The sequence below is a fragment of the Ambystoma mexicanum genome, chromosome 4q, assembly GCF_040938575.1.
Source record: "Ambystoma mexicanum isolate Mex_15411 chromosome 4q, UKY_AmexF1_1, whole genome shotgun sequence".
Classification (NCBI taxonomy): Eukaryota; Metazoa; Chordata; class Amphibia; order Caudata; family Ambystomatidae; genus Ambystoma; species Ambystoma mexicanum.
In genome coordinates, this window is record NC_090928.1 from 427,849,533 (window position 1) to 427,872,868 (window position 23,336).

A 23,336-nucleotide genomic window follows, 5' to 3' on the forward strand; every position below is an offset into this window, starting at 1 on the left:
ACCAGGCCCCCACTCATGTCTCCCATCACCCCCACCCCCCAGCAGTGCAGGGGCAGCCTCCACCAGGCCCCCACCCATGTCTACCACCACCCCCACCCCCCAGCCACCAGGGGCAGCCTCCAACAGGCCCCCACTCATGTCTCCCATCACCCCCACCCCCCAGCAGTGCAGGGGCAGCCTCCACCAGGCCCCACCCATGTCTACCACTACCCCACCCCACAGCCACCAGGGGCAGCCTCCACCAGGCCCCCACCCATGTCTACCACCACCCCCACCCCCAGCCACCAGGGGCAGCCTCCACCAGGCCCCCACTCATGTCTCCCATCACCCCCACCCCCCAGCAGTGCAGGGGCAGCCTTCACCAGGCACCCACACATGTCCCCCTGCACCCCCACCCCCCAGCCACCAGGGGGAGCCTCCACAAGGCCCCCACTCATGTCTCCCATCACCCCCACCCCCCAGCAGTGCAGGGGCAGCCTCCACCAGGCCCCCACTCATGTCTCCCATCACCCCCACCCCCCAGCAGTGCAGGGGCAGCCTCCACCAGGGCCCCACCCATGTCTACCACCACCCCCACCCCCAGCCACCAGGGGCAGCCTCCACCAGGCCCCCATTCATGTCTCCCATCACCCCCACCCCCCAGCAGTGCAGGGGCAGCCTCCACCAGGCCCCCACCCATGTCTACCACCACCCCCACCCCCCAGCCACCAGGGGCAGCCTCCACCAGGCTCCCACCCATGTCTACCACCACCCCCAACCCCCAGCCACCAGGGGCAGCCTCCACCAGGCCCCCACTCATGTCTCCCATCACCCCCACCCCCCAGCAGTGCAGGGGCAGCCTCCACCAGGCTCCCACACATGTCCCCCTGCACCCCCACCCCCCATCCACCAGGGGCAGCCTGCACCAGGCCCCCACTCATGTCTCCCATCACCCCCACCCCCCAGCAGTGCAGGGGCAGCCTCCACCAGGCCCCCACCCATGTCTACCACCACCCCCACCCCCCAGCCTCCAGGGGCAGCCTCCACCAGGCCCCCACCCATGTCTACCACCACCCCCCCAGCCACCAGGGGCAGCCTCCACAAGGCCCCCACCCATGTCTACCACCACCCCCACCCCCCAGCCACCAGGGGCAGCCTCCACCAGGACCCCACTCATGTCTCCCATCACCCCCACACCCCAGCAGTGCAGGGGCAGCCTCCACCAGGCCCCCACCCATGTCTACCACCACCCCCACCCCCCGGCCACCAGGGGCAGCCTCCATCAGCCCCCCACTCATGTCTCCCATCACCCCCACCCCCCAGCAGTGCAGGGGCAGCCTCCACCAGGCCCCCACTCATGTCCCCTATCACCCCCACCCCCCAGCCGTGTGATTTGCCTGGGTACGTGTACTTCGGGGTGCACGGGAAGTTCCACACGCGATTTGCCTGGGTACGTGTACTGCAGGGTGCACGGGAAGTTCCACACGCGATTGGCCTGGGTACGTGTACTTCGGGGTGCGCGGGAAGTTCCAGACGCGATTGGCCTTGGTACGTGTACTACGGGGTGCGCGGGAAGTCCCACGCGCGATTAGCCTGGGTACGTGTACTACGCGGTGCGCGGGAGGTTCCACACGCGATTGGCCTGGGTACATGTACTTCGGGGTGCGCGGGAAGTTCCACATGCGATTGGCCTGGGTACGTGTACTACGGGGTGCGCGGGAAGTTCCACACGCGATTGGCCTGGGTATGTGTACTTCGGGGTGCGTGGGAAGTTCCACACGCGATTGGCCTGGGTACGTGTACTACGGGGTGCGCGGGAGGTTCCACACGCGATTGGCCTGGGTACGTGTACTTTGGGGTGCGTGGGAAGTTCCTCACGCGATTGGCCTGGGTACTTGTACTTCGGGGTGCGCGTGAACTTCCACACGCGACTGGGCCTGTGAGAGTGGGGTACGTGCATTCCAGGGGTGGGCGGGAATATTGACTTGCGACTGGGCCTGGGAGAGCGTGCTACGTGTATTCCTGCGGTGGGCGGGAAGATTCACACGTTCGCCTACGACGTGCCGAAAAATAAATGGTCCAATCCTGAAACACGTATGCCAGCATGAAGCAGGCGTACGTCGACCCGCGCAGCATAAAAGTGCGCGCAAACAACAAACAAGCTCATACGCCAGGATGAATATACCGTTCCTAGCAGCAGTGGCCGTGGGTTACCAAAGGAGGAGGAGGAGGATAGTGAGGGCCAGAATTATCACTCCCAGAACCAGCCTTTTTGGGATGCCTGATGACCAGGTGTATGGAGGTACAGGTTTCCACCACACATAATACTGGACCTGGTCAGTGAGTGGGAGGATGACCTCACATCACCCACCCTGTGCCCCCAAGCACTCAGTCCCCTGGAGAAGGTCCTCAATGTACTGTACTTCTTGGCCACAGGATCATTTCAGCGGACAAGTGCCATAGTGGGTGGGATGTCACAGGCCACGCAGTCACGCTGCCTACACCAGGTCTTGAACATCATCACTGCACGCCCATCAGTCCGTAGGCACATATACCTGCCCAGGACACCTGCAGAAAGGCAGGCTGCCACCCTCGATTTCTACGGTGTGGCACAATTCCCAAAAGTGCTAGGTGCCATTGACTGCAACCATGTGGCACTACGTCCCCCCAGGGCATCTGAGCACATCTATAGGAACCGCAAGCACTGGCATTCCATCAACGTGCAGGCAGTATGTAATGCTAAGGGAATCATCACCTCAGTATATGCCAACTATCCAGGGTCCACCCACGACAGCTTCATTTACCGAATGTCTACCCTAAACCGGGACCTAGAAGCTGGGCGGCATGGTGATACATGGCTGCTTGGTGAGTATGAATGCCACTGCACATGCATGCATGTCAGATGCAGAGTTATGTCACTACCCCACTAATGATACCCATCACCTCCTCACCAGGGGACAGTGCCTACCCTCTGAGCACCCACATGATGACGCCAATTCGGAACCCCATCACGCCTCCAGAGGTAAGATACAACACAGCCCATATTGCAACCCGGGGCATAGTGGAGCGCACATTCGGAGTGCTCAAGTCACGCTTTCGCTCCCTTGACCGTTCTGGCCGGCAGCTGTTATATGCGCCCCCAGTAGTGTGCAGGATCATAGTGGCAGCATGTGTCCTGCACAATGTTGCAACACGCCGGGGCCTGGCTGTGGACATGGTGGTGCCCCCACATCCCCAACCACATGCACGCCCGCTGCGCATGGGAGGGGAGTGGGCACTGGGTGAGGCAGCCCGTACGCAGCTGGTGGCTAATTACTTCACATAGAAATCACACCCCAGTGGAGTGCACGCAGCCCTGGCACATACCATCTGATAAGCAATGATGACTCGACCTGACAATTAAGACGAACAAAGGGACAGTCAACTGTCAGAACCATAGCAGCCTGAGATTGTTCATGTGGAAGTGTCACAATGTGTGCATCCCTACCTACACAAACACCACCAATGCAGTGTCATCAAAAGACACTTCCATGCTGCAGAAATGAATACCCACTCGCAAAATACTACATGAAAAAAGTGCCATGTCACCCAACCCCTCCCCGGCACGGCCACACAACACACCATGGCATGTCATGCAATGTGAGAGGAATGAAATTAATCCCCACAACATGCCCCAAGTGTCACCAGCTACAGTGTCCCTAATGGAAACATGTCCACACATGAAATGCTCACAGTAATGCAGGACCTACAACACACATTACCAAATACTTACCAAGAATACCAATCACCTACACAACCTCCAACCTACCTTAAACATGACATTACAGACTTAAAAATTTGCTAGCCTCGCTACCTGATGATGCCAGCCCTCCGAACACTTCCAAGTATACAGTGTTAGCGCCATGCAAGAGTGTAGGTGCACTGCTTACAACATGGACTCCAGTTCCAAGGTGGACCGCATTGTGAAGACATGAGGAATGGACCTGCAAATTAGGAGGATGAGATGGATGCAGAGGCACATATCAATACACCATGCAGTGTACAAAACAACAACAATATGCACTATGAATGTATACACAGTATTGACTAGAGACTGCCCACACAGCTCATGGGAGTCCAATGTCACCATGTACGTCAATGTCACTTGGGCACAGCCTTTGCAAGCCCATGGAAACGGGAAGCAGGAGGGGTGTGTGTCACAAAAACCCAAGCATCTGAACCAAATTCATGACAAGCCTGCATGTGCCCAGCCACAATGCAGCGTATGCCCACGGGAGCCACACAAGGCAACACACTGTCCCAAAAAAAAAAAAATATGAAAAAAAAAAAGACAAAATCAAAAATGGCCATTAATGCGCCCGGGGGGAGTGGGGGAGGCCACCCAGGAGGTCCGAGGACAGGGTGCACACCAAAACCCACCTGTGTGGATCTTGCGGAAAAAAAACACCTCCATGGGCTCATGGCCTACACGGCTACCCTATTGTGGGAGTATCACTGCTGTCGCTCTCCTCACCCTCTGCAGCTGCATCAGGAGGTGGTGGCACTATGGGAGGCAGCCCACGCAAAGCCCTAGTCTGTTCCTCCATGGCTGCAAGCATGCAGGTGTGGTAGGTCTCGTTCTGGAGGATAAGTGTGCGGAGGTCCCCATGCAACAACTCACGGGATGGCCAGACCTCCGCCCTAGTTGCCTGCATCTCAGCTGAGAGCGTACGTGTGAGAAGCTCCAGCTGCTGTTCTGTCCTTCTGTTTGTTGAAGCCTCAAGCTCAACAAGAGTCGTCCTGGGGTGAAGGAGTTCCACCCTCAGGGCTTCCCTGTGGCCCTGGGACTCTATGGAAATGGCTTCCTGCAGAGTAGCCAGTGCCGCCCGCCTGTCCCTGTCGGACGCCAACATGTCCTCCCTGTGTGACTGGCAGATGGAGTCGGTTGCCTGCTGTAGTCGCTCCATCAGCCTTTCGGGGGGGGACAATGCAAGTGGCCACCCTATCCATGGCCTGAGCCATCATCTCTGATAATGCTGCCTGTTGGGTTGCCATACCGTATATGGATTGCTCCCATGTGGTATTGCCAGGTGGCTGACGGCCACCACGTCAGCGGGCACCACACCTGTCTGGGGCAAGGCGAACTGCGCCTTGCTGTGCCGGCACTGCCTGAGGCTTCAGGACTGCATTCCCCCTCTGATCTGCTGGCCCAGGAACAGGATCAGATGTCGCGGAGTGTGACCCTGCATCCGTAACCACCAAAGGCGTACCTGCCAACACTGAAATCCCCATTGAGGGTTCTAACCCTGGTGCAGGTGGGTCGGACAGGACAGAATCCCTCCCAGGAACACTCACCTGCGACGGCACATAGGTCTCATCATCCAAATCGACACCTGAATACAGCTCGGGGGAGGTGCAGCCAGAGACACCCCTTGAGAGCACGACCTGCAGCAGTTGTGGGTTCTCACCCACCACCACACCACATCCCTCACTGGTGATCGGTCGGCCCTCAGACCCCTCTTGGGTCTGCACCATCTCCACCACCCCAGCAGTATCAAGAGCGTCATCCCCTGCAAAGACATAAAAGAAAACAAATGGAAACAGGCCTTAGCACTATGGCACACAATTAGGGCTGAGAGGCTACAGAAACAGTACTTGATTGACACATGTCCCACATGACTAAAACCCTCCCGTGCATGCACCGTCACTGCGTGTGAAGGGGAGGCAGATGGCACACATTGATGACACCAAGATGGAAGATTAACACATCTGCATGCTGCCTAGCAGTGGCATCACACATTGGCCAGTGAATGGCAGGTCAAATACACATGCCATCACACAGATGGCATGTACCCTAGCCATGAAGTGAAGAGGGAGAGGAGGTCACCAGTTGTTCATTCAGTCCAGTTTGCTTATGTAATTGATTTTTTCATTGAAATGGTTCAAATGTTTAACCAGCAGCTGCCAGTCCAAAATGGTCCTATAGCACAGGGACATGTCTAAACTAATCATGTCCAGGAAACTAAGCCAGTCCACTGTACCATAGCCATGTCAGACATGTGACAATAGGACTGAGAAATCCCGAGTAAAAGTGGTGGTATGCAAACAATCTGCCTGAATAAACAGAGGTAAATAAGCAACAATGTTGTGGCAAGATGACACTCCAAGGGCAACTGGCGTGGTGTTGGGCTGGATGTCTAATGTTGGCAGAAGGGATGCTGCTATACCCAAATGCTGGTGCCAAGAATGTATAGGAAGAGGCACATGGGTGACCCAAACCACTCAGGCACACACACCCTCACCTGGCATCCAAACAGAAGCCCTCCCACACACACCATGCACATGGATGACACACACATGCATGTGCACTCAGCGGACAATGCCTCGTAATCTGCCCGTTCTCCCACGCCTTGGATCTGTTCCTCCGTGACGTAGGTCCCAGCAACCTGCTCATGTGGAGTGAGTTCTATGTCGTCTGCTGGAGACCCACCTCCAGTCACTAGAGTTGTGGCATGACTTGAGGCCAGCTTATTCTTTGCCCTGCGCTTCAGGTCATTCTAGCGCTTGTAGCATTCATTAGCTATGCGCCTCACGATTCCAAGGGCACTTATGATGTCCACAATGGTCTGCCAGTGTGCCTGACGTTGTGCAGGTGTGGTCTTGGATCCTGCAACAATCACCATTTCGCGGTCATGTGCGGACACATACTCTACAAGTGCATTCATTTCGGCATCATTGAAGCTGGGCTTCCTTGATGGGCCGGACTGTGTAGCCGTGTCTGGGGCATCACCCTCTACTGGACGAGCACTCTTCCTCTTCCGCTTGGAAGGTGGTGGGGATCCTGAGTGTCCTACGCCGCTCTGGACACTAGGGGCAGGAGCGTGGGATTGCACACTCAGCATGGGAGTTGGTGCAGGCATTAGCTCAAGTGTGATGGTGTCAGGGGGAATGTCAGCATGATGGACTTGGACCGACACTGTCCTGGCTGGGTGTGTGAGAGGTGGGGTGGATGGAGCCGCAGCTGCCCCTGCAGCCTCCCCAGCCTGCCTACGCGGGGCAGCAGATGACCTAGCTGCCCCTGATCCACGTGGCCTGATGACACCAACGTTCACCGGCGCACGTGGCCTAGACCTGCTGACCTGGAAGTCAGCCATGGAGTCACCCTGTGCCAGGTCTGGTTTCACAGTGGGCTGGTCCAACAAGGGCTGAGCATGGATGGTGTCAACCACGTTAACCTCAACCGGGGGGGCATGGGTATCCCTGACTGCTCCTCCACACATGGGGGGCTAGGGGCACCCTGCAAGTCACGGCCACGTCCCCTACCGGATCCACCGCGGCCACCACTTGGGGCTCGGCCACCTTTGCCACCCTTACGGCTTGGTCGCCTCCCAGCCATGGCACTGATGTTATTGTGCGTATGGGAGTCGATGTGAACTATTGTCCTGGGCAATTGGGGGTCAAAGGGGTTGGGTACCAGATGGTAATCGTACCCTAGTGCTCTAGCAAGGCTGTGTGTCACCCCGGGGAAAGATGACGGGTCACGCAACGCACAGGCACCCCAAAAAAGGGAAGTAAGGTGCACGCAACCCCTCCTAGACCACGTGCGTGGAAAAATAAACCTGTACTATGCTGTGGCACCCAGAAACACAAGAATGAACGTATGCGTGTCACACGCAGCCTAGAATGACCTCTGAAGGGGTACGCGACACACGGGGCAAGCACAGATGTTAAATACGTGCGCGACTCACCGTCTGCCAGGAACAAAAGCGTGAAAAAAATAGCGCGTGTGCGCGTTGGCAACACCCCCGCCAAAAGGAGAATTGTACGCTGTCTGAGGAGACAGGACAGCAGTAGAAGGGAATGCTGTTTGAGGAAACAGGCCCAGGAAAAAGAGGAAAAGAGAAAAAGCTGTCAGAGGTAAAAGGGAGTACGAACTGGAAACGCTGTGAAGTAAATCGCGTGTGAACCGACAAGAAGTACAGATTTCACCCACTCGCTCTCCACGAAAAGCACGTACAAGGAAATGGCGTTCTACACGTACCTTTTATACACACGTCACAGACGCGCATACGCGATGAGGCCATTTCCACCAATTACGCGCTTTGACACTCGGACGTGTATCTCTTTTTTTTACACGCGACATTCTCTACGGCCATGCGCATGACGTCACAGCTGCGCATGGTGGCCTTTGGGCCAATGAAATCGCATATGCGAGCACACGTGGTAAAACTGCACGTCCGAGTGTCATCGCGTGCAATCGGAGGGAAGTGAGCGTACACGCGATTGGCCTGGGTACGTGTATTTCTGGGGTGCGCAGGAAGTTTAACACGCGATTGGTGGAAATCCATGTGTGCTCTGTCATCACGTGTAATGAGGGAAACACCCGCGCGCGTCACGTCACAGACGCGCTTACGCGCTAAGGGCCTTTGGTCAAATGAAATCGCATATGCGTGCTGACGTGCATACGCGCTAAGGGCCTTTCCTCGATTTACACGCAGACGTGCAGGATTTTCACATGCAAAATCACTCCGTATCAAGCTGGCCACGCGTAAGCACACGGAAGACCAGGCTCCTGCCCAGAAGGCCGAATTACTGCCCCCAGAGCCCCGAGCACGCTCCCACCTGCCATCTGCTGCTGCCTGACTGCCTGCTGCCCACGGGCCCTGCCATTTGCTGCCTGCACATCAGCCAGGGGTGCTGTTGCTGTGACCACCCCTGCTGGAACCAAAGACTACCACATGGGATTCCATCGCTCCACAGCCCAGCCCCAGGACCCAGTTGCCCACCCACTCCTGCCTCTGGGGTTGTCATGTCGGGCACTGCAACATCTGGCACCACTGACAACCTCCGGCCAGAGAGGCAGAGGGGCACCAGCTTCAGTGCCAGGTGAAGTTGGTGTCCGGGTGGAGCAAGTCCTGGGGCAGTATAATGCCCTCTACGGAAGTGTGCGCACCGACAAGGAGGGACGGACTCGGATCTGGACAGACATCGTGACTGCCATCAACGCAGAGGGGGTGGCAGTCCGCGACTTCCAACATGTCAAGAAGCGCTGGGAGGACTTCAGGTCCAGGACCCTGAACAAGGCCCGGCGCCTCTTGAAGGTAGCGGATGCTAAGGGGCGCCGGGGCCACTTGTCAGAAGATCAGAAGAGGGTCCTGGAACGCATATCCCCAGCGCTACACGTCCAGGTCTTTGAGAGGCAGACCCGTCTGGAGTCAAGCGGTAAGTGTACATGCATCATGATTGTAAGCTGTGCGTGTGGTGATGTGCCAGTAGTGTGCCGGTTGCACATCTGTTTGTATGGGGCCAAGTATGGGTGGGGGTGTACAGGACCGTGAGGCTAACACATGCGAGGGCTGTCATGTGTGAGACATGGGTGGTGCTTGTGTGTGTAGGCTTGCATGCCAAATGCAGTTATGTGGGCACACATATTTGGATGAATGTGTATGTAAGTGGGCATGTTTGTGATGTCACGCATGTATGTTGTTTTCAGCTGCATGTATCAGCACTGTGTACATGTGCATGTGTGTGTATTTGACAAGGGTGCAACAGTGATGCAACATAGATGCATGTGACAGCGGGATGTGGAAGCCTGATTGGCAGATGTGACATGGATGCCCATCGGAACACTGCGACAGTTGGCTGAGGTGTACACATGCATGCAAGTGTGGTGGTGTGCGTGCATGTGTAGTGCACTCCCTGTGTTGCATGTGATGTCTGGCTCACCTTTGCCTGCTCATGCTGTTGTATGTGTATGAATGGTGCTGGCAGTTGCGATGTGGCTGTGGTATGGCTCATGGGTGCAAGTTGAAATGACGTGTGTTGCCGATTGTGATGCCATGTCTGAGGTTTGCCAATGCCACTCATGTGCAACTGTCATGTGTGTATGTGTCCATTGTACAGTGCCCTGATGCCTGTGTTTTATTTCTCCCTGTCTGCAGCGTCAACTGATGAAGAGGGCGGAAAAGGTGCTGTGGAGCACAGCGGCGGGGATCGCACCGCCAGCCGGAGACGCAAGGCACGGCTCCCCTCCCAGGTTGTGATCTCGTCGGGGAGTGAGGAGTCCGGTGCCGCGTCCCAGGCCGCAGCTGCCGGGGGGAGGTCCAAGAGGCGGAGGTCGGAGTTGGACTACTCAGCAGCAGAAGGGGAAGCTGGGACCCCACAGGACCCAACGGGGGAAGATGGCACGGAGTCATCCAGGTTGGTGGGGGGTTTGGTGGAGGAGGAGGCCGTGCAAGCAACAGAGACGGGGTCTGGAGGTGGGGAATCCACTGGTGCTAGTGGTGCAGTGCAGGACCAGGGACAGGAGGCAGCACAGGTCGCCGCGGAGGTGCCTGTGTGCAATCCTGTCCCTGATCCTGTCACTGCATCATCTTGCACTAGCAGGGATGCCTACGTCCAGACCCGTTTTCAGGCAGGGGATGAGCTCACAACAACTGGCCTTCCTCTGCCTGCGGACGTGGCTATCCGGGTCCAGGTTGAGCCTGTCCTGACTGGTGTGGCGTTGCGTCAACGGGCCATGCGAGGTGACCTGCAGTTTTTTCATGAGGAGACTGCACGTCATCTCGAATGGCTCGTTGACCGCGTCGGCCTACTGGGACAGGTCACCCAGGCCGGATTCCTCCGTTTGATGGGGCTTGCTACGAACCCCTCCTCAACTGAACCCCCTATGCGCCAGTCGTCCTCCCTGCCTTCGTCTCACCCATCAGTCACCTGGGTGCCCTGTGGAGCTGCCTCTGACGGTGCGGCCAGGCTGGTGGAGGAGGCATCCCTGACACAGTCGGGAGTCGGATGTCCAGCAGGGGTGGCCACATCAACGACTGCACCCCAGCCAGCGGAGGATGTGCAGGCAGCAGGAGGCAGTGCACGGGCAGAGGTGCAGCAGCAGCAGCAGCAGCAGCAACGTGGTGGGAGCCATGATGGCTCGGGGCCTTCCACATCGGAGGGGCAGGCATCGGCCGGAGGGCAGGAGGACCCAGGATGGGAAGTGTCTTCCGTGTGGCAGCGGTTGGGCCACGCCATAGATGCGGAGCGGCAGCGGGCGGAAGAGGCTCGGCTCACGATGGTCAGGGCGGAGAACTCCATGCGGAGGGCCCTGAGACGGGCCGAGTGCCTCGAGGCAATCCGCAGGGAGTGAACATGTGGACGGCCCTGCAGACCCTCGGGGCCATGGAGGAGGACCGCCTCCGGGACATTGAGCAGGAGTTCGATGATGCCCTGGCCCGGAACATCCCAAAGTGAGCCGTCGGACTAGCCCGCTGCCCTTGTAAATAGTTCTATAGTTAGTGTTAGGTTTCCTTTGGTTTAGCATTTTTTTTGGACCTTTTGGACAATGGGCCACATTTTTATATATAGTTATTTTTTTTAGGTAGTGTTATTAGATAGGTTTCATTTCTTCGGTTGGGATCATGGACCCTGGATTGTTTATCTGTACATAGTTGACTTTTGGATTTTCAATTTTTATTATGATTTCGCCATGGAGCAATGGTTTTCGATTTTAATTTACCTTTGGATTTACTTTTGTCGACTGTGACTTTGAACACCTTTCCTTTGCATTATGATTTGTGGTTTTGCATTATTTCACAGACCTGCTTGTTTTTTTTTATTTCTATTATTGTTTGTTTATTTTTGGTTCAATTTATGTTGCTTTTATGCTTTTAATACATATTTTTTCTTCAAAGTTCAATGTGTAGTATCATCTCATTGGTTTCATGCATATCATGATATGGGTTTTGGCATTCACTGACACCCATTGGGTGTATGTGAGGAACATGTGTTCATTTCCAAACTTGCAATTGGGGCTCTACCATGTTTTTGCCATTTTCAAGTGGGTGGATGCAATACTCGGGTGGGTGTTTGGCATTTGGAGGCTGACCATAAGGGCCAGGGATCTACATTGTGGTGACATGTTGGCTGGGGGACATGAGTGGGGGCCTGGTGGAGGCTGCACCTGCACTGCTGGGGGGGTGGGGGTGATGGTAGACATGAGTGGGGGCCTGGTGGAGGCTGCCCCTGGTGGCTGGGGGGTGTGGGTGATGGGAGACATGAGTGGGGGCGTGGTGGAGGCTGCCCCTGGTGGCTGGGGGTGGGGGTGGTGGTAGACATGGGTGGGAGCCTGGTGGAGGCTGCCCCTGGTGGCTGGGGCGTGGGGGTGATGGGAGACATGAGTGGGGGCCTGGTGGAGGCTGCCCCTGCACTGCTGGGGTGTCGGGGTGGTTGGAGACATGAGTGGGGGCCTGGTGGAGGCTGCCCCTGGTGGCTGGGGGGTGGGGGTGATAGGGGACATGAGTGGGGGCCTGGTGGAGGCTGCCCCTGGTGGCTGGGGGGTGGGGGTGATGGGAGACATGAGTGGGGGCTTGGTGGAGGCTGCCCCTGGTGGCTGGGGGGTGGGGATGGTGGTAGACATGGGTGGGAGCCTGGTGGAGGCTTCCCCTGGTGGCTGGGGGGTGGGGGTGATGGGAGACATGAGTGGGGGCCTGGTGGAGGCTGCCCCTCGTGGCTGGGGGGTGGGGGTGCAGGGGGACATGTGTGAGAGCCTGGTGGAGGCTGCCCCTGCACTGCTGGGGGGTGGGGGTGATGGGAGACATGAGTGGGGGCCTGGTGGAGGCTGCCCCTGCACTGCTGGGTGGTGGGGGTGCAGGGAGACATGAGTTGGACATGAGTGGGGGCCTGGTGGAGGCTGCCCCTGCACTGCTGGGGGGTGGGGGTGGTGGGAGACATGAGTGGGGGCCTGGTGGAGGCTGCCCCTGGTGGCTGGGGGTGCAGGGGGACATGTGTTGGTGGGCAGTAGTGCAAGGTGACATGTGGGTTGGCTGGGGGGCACGGCCATGGTGGATGGGGTGCCTGCAGGACATGTGCAGGGTAGGCCCCTGTGGTGTGGACCACCTGCAGGGGCCGTGGAGGGTGTAGAGGGAACACCTGGGAGGACCCACACGTGCAATTCACGTGTGCTGCTCCCCGCGCACCGCTGTAATACACGTACCCTGATGGAATCGCGTGTGATACTTCCTGTGCACCCCAGAAATACACGTACCCTGCTGCTTTTGCGTGTGATACTTCCCGCGCACCCCTGGAATACACGTACCCTGATGGAATCGCGTGTGATACTTCCCGCGCACTCCAGAAATACACGTACCCTGCTGTTTTTGCATGTGTTACTTCCTGCGCACCCCTGAAATACTCGCACCCTGCTGCTTTTGCATGTGTTACTTCCTGCGCAACCCCTGGAATACACGTACCCTGATGGAATCGCGTGTGATACTTCCTGTGCACCCCTGAAATACACGTACCCCGCTGATTTCGCATGTGGTACTTCCTGCGCACCCCAGAAATACACGTACCCTGCTGCTTTTGCGTGTGATACTTCCCACGCACCCCTGGAATACACGTACCCTGATGGAATCACGTGTGATACTTCCCGTGCACCCCAGAAATACACGTACCCAGCTGCTTTTGCGTGTGATACTTCCCGTGCACCCCTGGAATACACGTACCCTGCTGTTTTTGCGTGTGATACTTCCCGCGCACCCCTGGAATACACGTACCCTGATGGAATCGCGTGTGATACTTCCCGCGCACCCCTGAGATACACGTACCCTGCTGCTTTTGCGTGTGATACTTCCCGCGCACCCCTGAAATACACGAACCCTGCTGCTTTTGCATGTGTTACTTCCCGCGCACCCCTGGAATACACGTACCCTGATGGAATCGTGTGTGATACTTCCCGCGCACCCCTGAAATACACGTACCCCACTGATTTTGCGTGTGATACTTCCCGCGCACCCCTGAAATACACGTACCCTGCTGCTTTTGCGTGTGATACTTCCCGTGCACCCCTGGAATACATGTACCCTGCTGCTTTTGCGTGTGATACTTCCCGCGCACCCCTGGAATACACGTACCCTGATGGAATCGCGAGTGATACTTCCCGCGCACCCCAGAAATACACGTACCCTGCTGTTTTTGCGTGTGATACTTCCCGCGCACCCCTGAAATACACGTACCCTGCTGCTTTTGCGTGTGATACTTCCCGTGCACCCCTGGAATACACGTACCCTGCTGTTTTTGCGTGTGACACTTCCCACGCACCCCTGGAATACACGTAGCCTGATGGAATCGCGTGTGATACTTCCCGCGCACCCCTGAGATACACGTACCCTGCTGCTTTTGCGTGTGATACTTCCCGTGCACCCCTGAAATACACGTACCCTGCTGCTTTTGCATGTGTTACTTCCCGCGCACCCCTGGAATACACATACCCTGATGGAATTGCGTGTGATACTTCTCGGGCACCCCTGAAATACACGTACCCCGCTGATTTTGCGTGTGATACTTCCTGCGCACCCCTGAAACACACGTACCCTGCTGCTTTTGCGTGTGATACTTCCCGTGCACCCCTGGAATACACGTACCCTGCTGTTTTTGCGTGTGATACCTCCCGCGCACCCCTGGGATACACGTACCCTGCTGCTTTTGCGTGTGATACTTCCCGCGCACCCCTGAAATACACGTACCCTGCTGCTTTTGCGTGTGTTACTTCTCACGCACCCCTGATGCACACGTACACAAGACAATCGCGTGTGGAACTTCCCGCGAACCACTGAAATACACGTTCCCCGATTGGCGTTTGCTGTTTGCCAGCCCTGTCAACTGGTCCAGGGTTAGCGCAGCCCTTCGCGATTATTTGGGGATTTTGAAGGCTTTTCCTTGCGCGAGGGCGTTCTTGGGGGCGTAACTGGCGCTGCTGCAGGGTCGCTGCGCCACGCTGCGCAACGGCTGGTTTTGGATGCGAAAATCCATGAATACGCTGTGCGCGGAAATCGATTTTAGCGCACGCGGCTGGCGCAGACATTCGCACGGGCACGCTGTGCGCCAGCCGCGTGCGACAGTTTTGTGCGAAATTCCATGAATTACCCTGAAAATGTATACTCTTGGGCCACAACATATAAATGCTGTTTCGTGTTGTGATGCAATGACTGCTGCTCTGCAGGAGTAGAGGAATGTGTGGCGGCTAAGCACCCTACTCAGAACCCACTGCCACTACGCCAGCATTAACCCCAATCACAAAGGTGAAACAGGTGCAGTCTGGGTAGTGTCCCCGCTCAGCACGCATCACTCACACGCTAACGCAAGACACAAACAAAGGACAACCACACCGTTCAATTTATGAATTGTAACTAACTTCAATGCTTTTCTGCCCAGCCCTCGATAACGGTTACAAGACAATTAGACGGTTCCGGTCCGCTTCATCATGTGAGCGGCCACAGCCTATGGCATGACATCACAATCCGGAAGGTAGCTCCTTCGCCTCTTTTGGTAGCACCGACAGAGGACAGGGTGTATCTTCAGAATGGGTGGTAACTTGCACACTTGTGCCACAAACAACGACAGTACGGTGGTACTAAAAAAAAGAACGTCGCACCAACGTGCGCTAAAAATATAACATTGAGTAAAAACGAACGATGCATACAGCTTGATAAAACCACTAAAGATCCCGCCATATAAAGGAAACACAGAGAATGCAGACTTTGAGAATGAAGGGCACTCTGGGTTAAAAGGCAAAGGCCCTCAGGCAGGATATTTCAGCAGCAATGTCATTGTTCAGGGATCTGTCTTTGAAAGGCAAGAAGGGGGGCACACACGTCACTATGGTTCTTTAAGGGTGACCAGAAGCACAGGGCCACTTCGACAATGTCAGCCCGGGCTTCTAGGCACTTTCCTGCCATCGAGCCTGTGTCAGGACATTCAAGTCGCGATGATCCAGTGGCAAGTCGACATTGAGTCAGCTTCGAGCTGGAGATATGTGTGGATCGAATCCGCACTCAAGACTGTTAGGAAAGAATTGCCTGGACGTCAGTTTTCATAAACCTATCCTTCTACTCGGGTTCCTGTCCCACATACTATACAGAGGGGAATAAGCAGAACCCCAAAAGAAACTGCCAGCAATTTCCCAAGGCTGTCACAAGACAGAAACAACACGATGGACAAAATATTTCCAATAAAAATAAAAAACCTTCCTCACCCCTCCATGCTTGTATGTCCACACCAGTACCTTTAATAGTTCCAGGCAACCAGCAACCTGGTGAGGAGTTGTCAATCCGGAAAAGGTGGAAATTCGCTGTTACGAGGACTTCTAGTCACCAACACGAGGACTCAAAAGTCCCTAAAACAAGTCCACGTGCAAGTCCAATGTTCTGAAAAAAGGAAGCACACTTCTCTATCCTGTAATCCCAAAAAAGGTGCTCAGTTCCAAGTTGTCAATGTTTCTAGAGGGGTTCATACAAGCAGTGCATGTGGTGGCAGGCAAATCTTGGGATTCAATAACAAGGGAGTCCAATTCAGGAGTTGAAGACTAGCAAAGGGAGAGAATGACGAGGCAGAACATCCAGAATAGAAGAAAGGAGAACGAGAAGACACGCCATGGAGAAAACCAGCTTCTGGGCTGTGGGTACGGGGCAGACCAGCCTAGAGGATGAGCAGCCCAATCAGCGAGAGAGAAATGTGAGGAAAACTGTATCCAAATGAGACGAGTCCTTCTCTGTAAAGCATTGAGGAGTGTGGAAGTGCATAGGCAAGCACCTAAAGGAGAGCATGCACTGTGCACACAGACCCCTGGAATAATGAATGTTGTAGTCGTGCCGTACAGGAGGTAGCCTCCACTCATTCCCACCATACACGGCGTGGCAGAATCCTCTGGAGCAACCTGGACGCCCGGAGCTGGCGTCTATAACAGAAACATTTCAAGTCGGTTGGTCGAAATTGGTCGATTTGGGGCAAAACGTTGCCTCTGCTGGTTTGAGTCAGCGTTCAAGACGGACAAGTTGATGGCTTCCAGTGGCTAGAGTTCGATTTAGAGTCGGATGGAGATGATGCTTCTGTTGGGTTAAGTCAGTGCTTGTGATCCGATGAGTCATTTGTCTCCAGATCAGCGAGCCAGTGATTGAGTCACAGAGGCGATGCACTTCACTGGGTTAAGTTCGCATCAAGACAGCTAACAAAGCAGGTAAGTGGTCCTAAATCTTTAGAGTGCTAAAATCAGCACTGCAGGTCCTCTAGTGGCTCGAAGTGAATCGAGAATGGGCAAGCCTATGAAAAGAAGCCTCAAGATGACAAACAGGGTTCTTAGCTGCTCTGGGCTTCTGTGTTGCTGGGAGGCCCCATCCAGGGTCGCCAGGGACAAGGTGAGTCCTTAGTTCTTCATGTCCACGTCAGGAAGTTTGTTTAGCACCTGCAGGGGGTCTTTTGCCTCCAGTGAGCAGTATCCTGGTGGCAGAGCACAGGCAGCAGAGAGGCCTTAGCCCACAGCAGGGTCACCCCCAATGTTCCCTCGAGGATGGATAGGGAATGGGGGACTCCCTTGCCTTGGGGGTCTCTGTCTTCACCTCCAGAGAAAGGGGCCTTGTGAATCCTTCTTAGACATCTGAGAGTCTAACGATGAACCAACTAAAAGAAGCATTTCCTCCCTTTTTAAAGGAATGAAAAGTGAAATGCAAATGAAAAAAATGTGTTCAAAGCAAGCCTGTTATCAGGGGCCCAATCCAGGCTGCTCTAACAAGTGCTCTTTAATTTCTGACATCTTATCCATAGTGCTATGTCTGCAGGAAGAGGGGAGTGCAGGAAGTTTTGAGAGCCCCAGCAGAATCCAAGATGGTGGAACCCTTCACCTAGCCTAAACCTGTCTTCTGACTACTCCAACTCCTCCCACTTCCCATGTTTGCCTACTTCAAAAAGACTCCAGTGATCAGTACTCCATGTTGGTGTGGCTTTGTTATGCCAGGATTGTCTTTGCAGGACCAGTTCCCTCTGGGACAAAGGTTTTGCCCTCCCTCTGAGGATTAAAGAAGCAGCTTCCTGGGTATTGCTCCACGTGGTTGTTGTGGAGACATACTATTTGTATGATATCCGAATGCTGTGACTGTATAATTGTACAACTCCAGTAGCCACAATGGCATATGTAGATACGGCTTATTTTTTACAGTTTAACTTGCCACCAGAGTGATTAGGGTGCACAATTATTATGTTTTGAGCTAGAGGTGCAGAAAGTTAAAAAGCCTCTTGGTACTTTCCAACTGAATAGAATCACTGAACAAGTCATTTATTTTATTGAACCATTTTTAAATGTTTCCAATATTTTTCCAGTTGGTTGATTTTCTGATAAATATTTGTTGTAATCATTTACTATGATCCATTCATTAATGTACTCCCAGCAAATGGGCAGATTGGTGCTAATGCTGACTTGGAATAGTTAGAATGAAGTAACTATATCAAGGCAGGTCAACAACATTTACTTATGCGATACACTTGACTACATCTGCACACATGCATAGGTACTCTACTGTACCACAGTGCCAAGCATCTAAACACAAGTCATTTGATGCCTGTAAGAGAATGTTATAGTTGAATAAAAGGAAGCCAGGGCAGTGCAATAACCTCTTCTTATTGTGAATGGCATTACGAAAGTCCCCACACCACCACCACAAGATGTACATGACGGTTTTGCCTATCTTCTCAAACAAAAGCAAAAGTCCAGGTGAATATTTTATGAGTTAGGCATGGGGCAAACCTGCACATTGAAAGTTCAAATCCTGTCTTCACTGCCTCAGCTCGTCATCCTTTTGAGGTTCTATAAATTGTGTACCATTGAACTGAGTAATGAGAATATTGTTACAACACTTAGAAGCAAGATCAATTAGCCATTAAGCACTATATTTAAACCCTGATATTATTATGCCATCTTGAACTTAACTGGAAGGGAATGGATGAGTTATATTTTGACTACCATGAAGGTGTTGCTTTGCGAGCAGCTCATGAGAGCGGAACCAGCTGTGCATTAAAATTGTACTCCTTTAGGAAACCTAATGGTACCTTTTTCAAAACAGCAGTGTGCTTTGCTAAACAGAAAGTGCGGCTGTTGCTGCGAAGAAAATATAAATGTTATGCTTTGTAGACCCTCTCAGGATATGGTGGAATTGATTTGAAAATGTCGGAGCAAATACATAAATATTGCAGCACAATGATGCATATATATCGGCATTTCTGCTTCACTTAATAGGTGGCTATTAAACCTCTAGAAATCCATTGCTGGTGTTCCTGCTGTGCCTCCTGGTTGAAAAAGCTCTTGCAAGTGAAAGGCTGGAGACCACTAGGAGGAGCAGAGGAGCATGGCTGCATGAGCAGCTCTCTCCCCACTCCGAGATGTGATCCAGAGCTTCACAGCGGTGCAGATGTGGCAGAGTGAATAGGTTGTGTAGGGTGGGAGCGTTGTGGGCTTTGTGATCTGCATTCCTAGTGGCCCAGGGATGTCTGGGCATCCCACTGATCCGCGTAATCTTGATTCATTTTTGGGGCAATCAAATGGGGGGTGGTGGCACGGGGGATAGGGGAGCATTCAACCTTACTAGGCATCGATGGAAAAATAGGATCTTTGATGCTATTGTCTGATACAGGGTCGGTACGAGTGGACACTGCGATTTGGGATCAGGGGTGATATAAAGGTAGCGCTGTTGAATGTATATGAACTCAACTAGGAGTGGTTGCTTCCTTTCTTTGAAGATTTTGTAGAATACCCTCATAACTTGGGGTAGAGGGTGGGGATGGGGAGGGCAGGGGTATTTGAAGAGCTTCTGTGTAAGTTGTAGGATCACTTTGTTTATGGTCTTTCTGCTCCCTCCTTCAAAATCGAATACAACTGTAATTTTGCTAAAGTTCTTGCAGTTATTTCCATGATTTAAATGATGTGTGGGCTCTGGAACGCTGGCCCGGTGAGCGTCACATATCCTTTATTGACATTGATTAATGCTTTAGACCAGCGGTATTCAAACTGTGCGGCGCGACCCCCTGGGGACCCGCACCCGCCTGACCAGTGGGTTGCACACCCACAGTCTGAATTTGCTTTGTACATTTCTTTTTTTAAATGCAATTTTTCTCTGAAGTCTAGAATCTAGACTAAATCGAATCAGGTCTTCAGCATGCAATGAACATGTGTAATGCTACCATTGACTTGCACTCGGCTATCATTACACACGTTAGTCAATGCATGCTAAAGATCAGATTTATCACATAGTATAATGGCCACAACATACAGTATTGACGCGCTCTACACTATTGGGGACTTTGGATCTTGCATATTCTGTTAAACCATGACATTAGTTAAGTGTGTTATTTAAAAGACGATTTGAGGAACACCATAAAAGAGGGTGACTGCTGAGCAAGCTAAGGGGTTTGCATCCATAATAGGTCTTTCTACAGGATCGCCACCTTCATCTGCTTGATCAAACATATTTAGGGCTTCCTGTTTTCAGAGTTCTTTTTTAAAAAATAATTCTTGGGCTGACATTTTTTCAAAGTGTATTTGAGTGCATGCATGAGAGCGAGGGTGTTTTCATGTGTATGATGGATGTGTTGATGTATGTGTGCATGTAAGTGTGGATTATGCAATATATGTGAGTGAGTAGATGGTGGCTCTGTGCATGCATGTAACTAAGCTAGTGACCTTTGTTCTAGAAAGACTTGTTAATAAGCTGTGCAGTTCAGGGATGGGGGGTAAGAGTGTTAAATAAGGTTAATTGCAGCATTTTAACTCATTATTTTGAAAATATTCCTGGGGGAGAACACCCCCGGCCACCCCCTGCTTGGTTTGAGCTTCCTCACTATGCTCGGTCGCAATGGCATATCTGAGGGAAATATTTATGCCCCTCCAGTAAAAGAAATCACCTGCAGCCTCTGGCCCTAGGACTGTGCTGGGTGCAGGGTGGGTGGGAGCCCAGGGACTGTGGTAGAAGCAGGATGGGGGAGCCATGGAATAGTGGTGGGAGTAGGATGGGGCGAACCCAGGGTTTATGGTGGGGTGGGGAGCGCCCAGGGACTGGTCTAGGGGTGGGATGAGGGAGTCCAGAGACTGTGATGGGAGCACGCGATAGTTCATAGCCATTTGGACTTACTGTCCATTTGTAATTTTTGGGGGGTCCCGGCCTGCCACATTTTGCTAAGGGGGGGGAACCAGGCCAAAAAAGTTTGAAGACCACTGCTTTAGACTTACTAAAAAGAGAGGCACATTTTTAGCATCATTTTTGAAAATCTGCAGCACATTTGAAACAGACACATTTAGCATTTTTTGTTGTGAGAGCAAAAGAGCAATAATCTTGAAGGTCGGAGGCTTTGAACCATTTCCTTAATCGGAAGGATGGTTTTATATTTCCAAAATGGGACAACAATGGATTTTAGTGGGTGCATGCAGGCATAGGCCGGATTACGAGTTTGGAAGTATGCATACGCGAATTACCAGGTGCCCGGAAAGGTCTGCATGATTCCAAGTTATGCAGACCTTTCCATTGTTCCCATTTTGGAGACCTATAGGGTCCGGTTAATACCGCATGTGGTAATTACTGCATGTATTGTGTGGAGGTACTTTCCTAAAGAAGAGGCAAGGTAGGGATGCTCAATGCACCCTTATGAAACTATAAAAGTTTAAGAAAAAGAAACTTTATGATTTATTGTAGGCACTTTGGTGTGGTGTGCACACAGTACATAGTCTTGAGGTACTGTGGTGTTTTCGGCACTTTAGAACAGCACCGAACATCAATGAAGCAATTGAACAAGAAGTGCTATTTTAACATTTCAAAATGCATCGGATCCCATGCTACTGTCGGAATGACTGCATTATCATACAATGCCTTAACCCAAGAAGCAGACATGTTATCAGTATGAGCAATGGAGAAATTCAAAGGCAGACTGATCTTATGCATGTGTTAGGTTGCAAAATTCTGGATGCATTTTGATGATTATTTCTGCCCTAAAGTAGAAAGGTCTGTTTATATTGGTGTTCATGTAGTACCAAGACGTTTCAAGGTCCATTTCTCAAATCGAGAGCACAGTATACATGAGAACCATGGCTATATGCAAGTCCATGATTAATGTAAGATAAAGGCCACCTTCACATGTGTGCCTCTTGTTTGGTTCCCTTAGGTCTGCACAGTCTCCAATTGTCAACTGGGCTTCAATATTTCTACTACTAGGTTATTAAAGTTACCATAGATTGGACTAATGACCCCATGGGATTTAACATTTTTGATAATCTCTGTGAGTGAATCGATGGACAAGAGAGGCAACCAATCTTACAAATACCAGGGCCACATCGGGGTCTGTTGGTATTTTTTTCCAATATTGGGTTGTATGTTCACAGTCATATGGATCGACATAAAGAAATGTCTAGAAATCAGAAACACTCCTCTCAATTGTTTTCTTTCTTAATCTTTCTCCCAGGAATATGTTCTTCGAACATCTGAGTGAAACCTGGGAAGATTTATGGCGTGGCAATTTCTGAAGTATCCTCAAGTTGGGTGGAGAGATCTCTATTTGTGGTACCTACCTTGAAAATCCTTGTTGCAGAAGAATACTATTTGAATTAATAAAAGCTTTTTCATTAAACAAGCATTGTCCTTTTCTTATCTTGATCAATATATAGTATTTTTAGCAATAATGGCTTATTCTTTTATTTGGGCATTATCAACATAAGGATGAAAATTAGCTGACCGAAATTCTTTCTTGGGATTATGGAACACCAACTGGTTTGCCCCTATTCTGCCCCAGACTTTGTTGTTAATAAAAATCCAATGTAATTGCAAATCTATATAGTGTGTCAATGGCAATCTAAAAATGAAAAGTAGCACCTCTTACAAACCCATAAATTATGATGTATTGTCTTATGCAACGAATCCAGGGAGTTCGTCCCTTCTCCCCATGGAGGAGGCCCCCTCTTTATGACTAGGGAGGTGAGCCCAATATGCAACACGGCAGGGAAGGGGCAATGCAGACGGGATCGCACTGAGGGTGACCTCCTCCCACTGGGGAAAAGGAATGCCCTAATGACACAACATCCCCTCTCCCCTTTCCTAATAATCCAAGTTTTTTGTAGGATATATGGGGAAGAAGCAGGACCAATGTGTACAGGGTTCCTTTAAGCTGAGAAGCTGGGTTTCTAGCCGGGATATGGTGCCACCTTTCACTGAACACCTGGACCAACTGGATTGTTTCTTCCAAACCACAGCCACAGAGCCAAAGAAGAAGAGAACATCCACCCAGCAGGACAAAGCTCAGCAGAGTAGATATGCGCAAAGGAAGAGTCCCACGGAAGACGTGTGTTGAGGTGGGTGACGGATGTCAGAGCTATGACAAAAGTGGAGTCCCCAAGCAGCGTGGGGGTGCTGAGGCAAGAAGCACCACCCTCACCATCAAAGATGGCAAATAGCATCTGGAGACGCCAAGGCCACCACTTCTCACATGGGTTAGCTAATTCAGGCCAAAGCCCGGGACGGGCGAATTAACAAACTACCAGGTCAGAAGTGCCTATAGCCTGAGAAGGTCCAACCAAGGAACGGCAG

The 23,336-nt window shown here is 52.5% G+C and overlaps 1 long non-coding RNA gene across 1 annotated transcript in view; it reads left to right on the plus strand.

Annotated features, from left to right (window-relative positions):
- LOC138468531 (uncharacterized) overlaps positions 1-22,353 on the plus strand; it is a 365,884-nt gene extending 343,531 nt beyond the window's left edge. Inside the window, exon 4 of the long non-coding RNA XR_011268307.1 lies at positions 22,219-22,353. This is a non-coding gene — a long non-coding RNA (uncharacterized lncRNA). The remainder of the gene's footprint in view (positions 1-22,218) is intronic.
- The last annotated feature ends 983 nt before the right edge of the window (positions 22,354-23,336 follow it).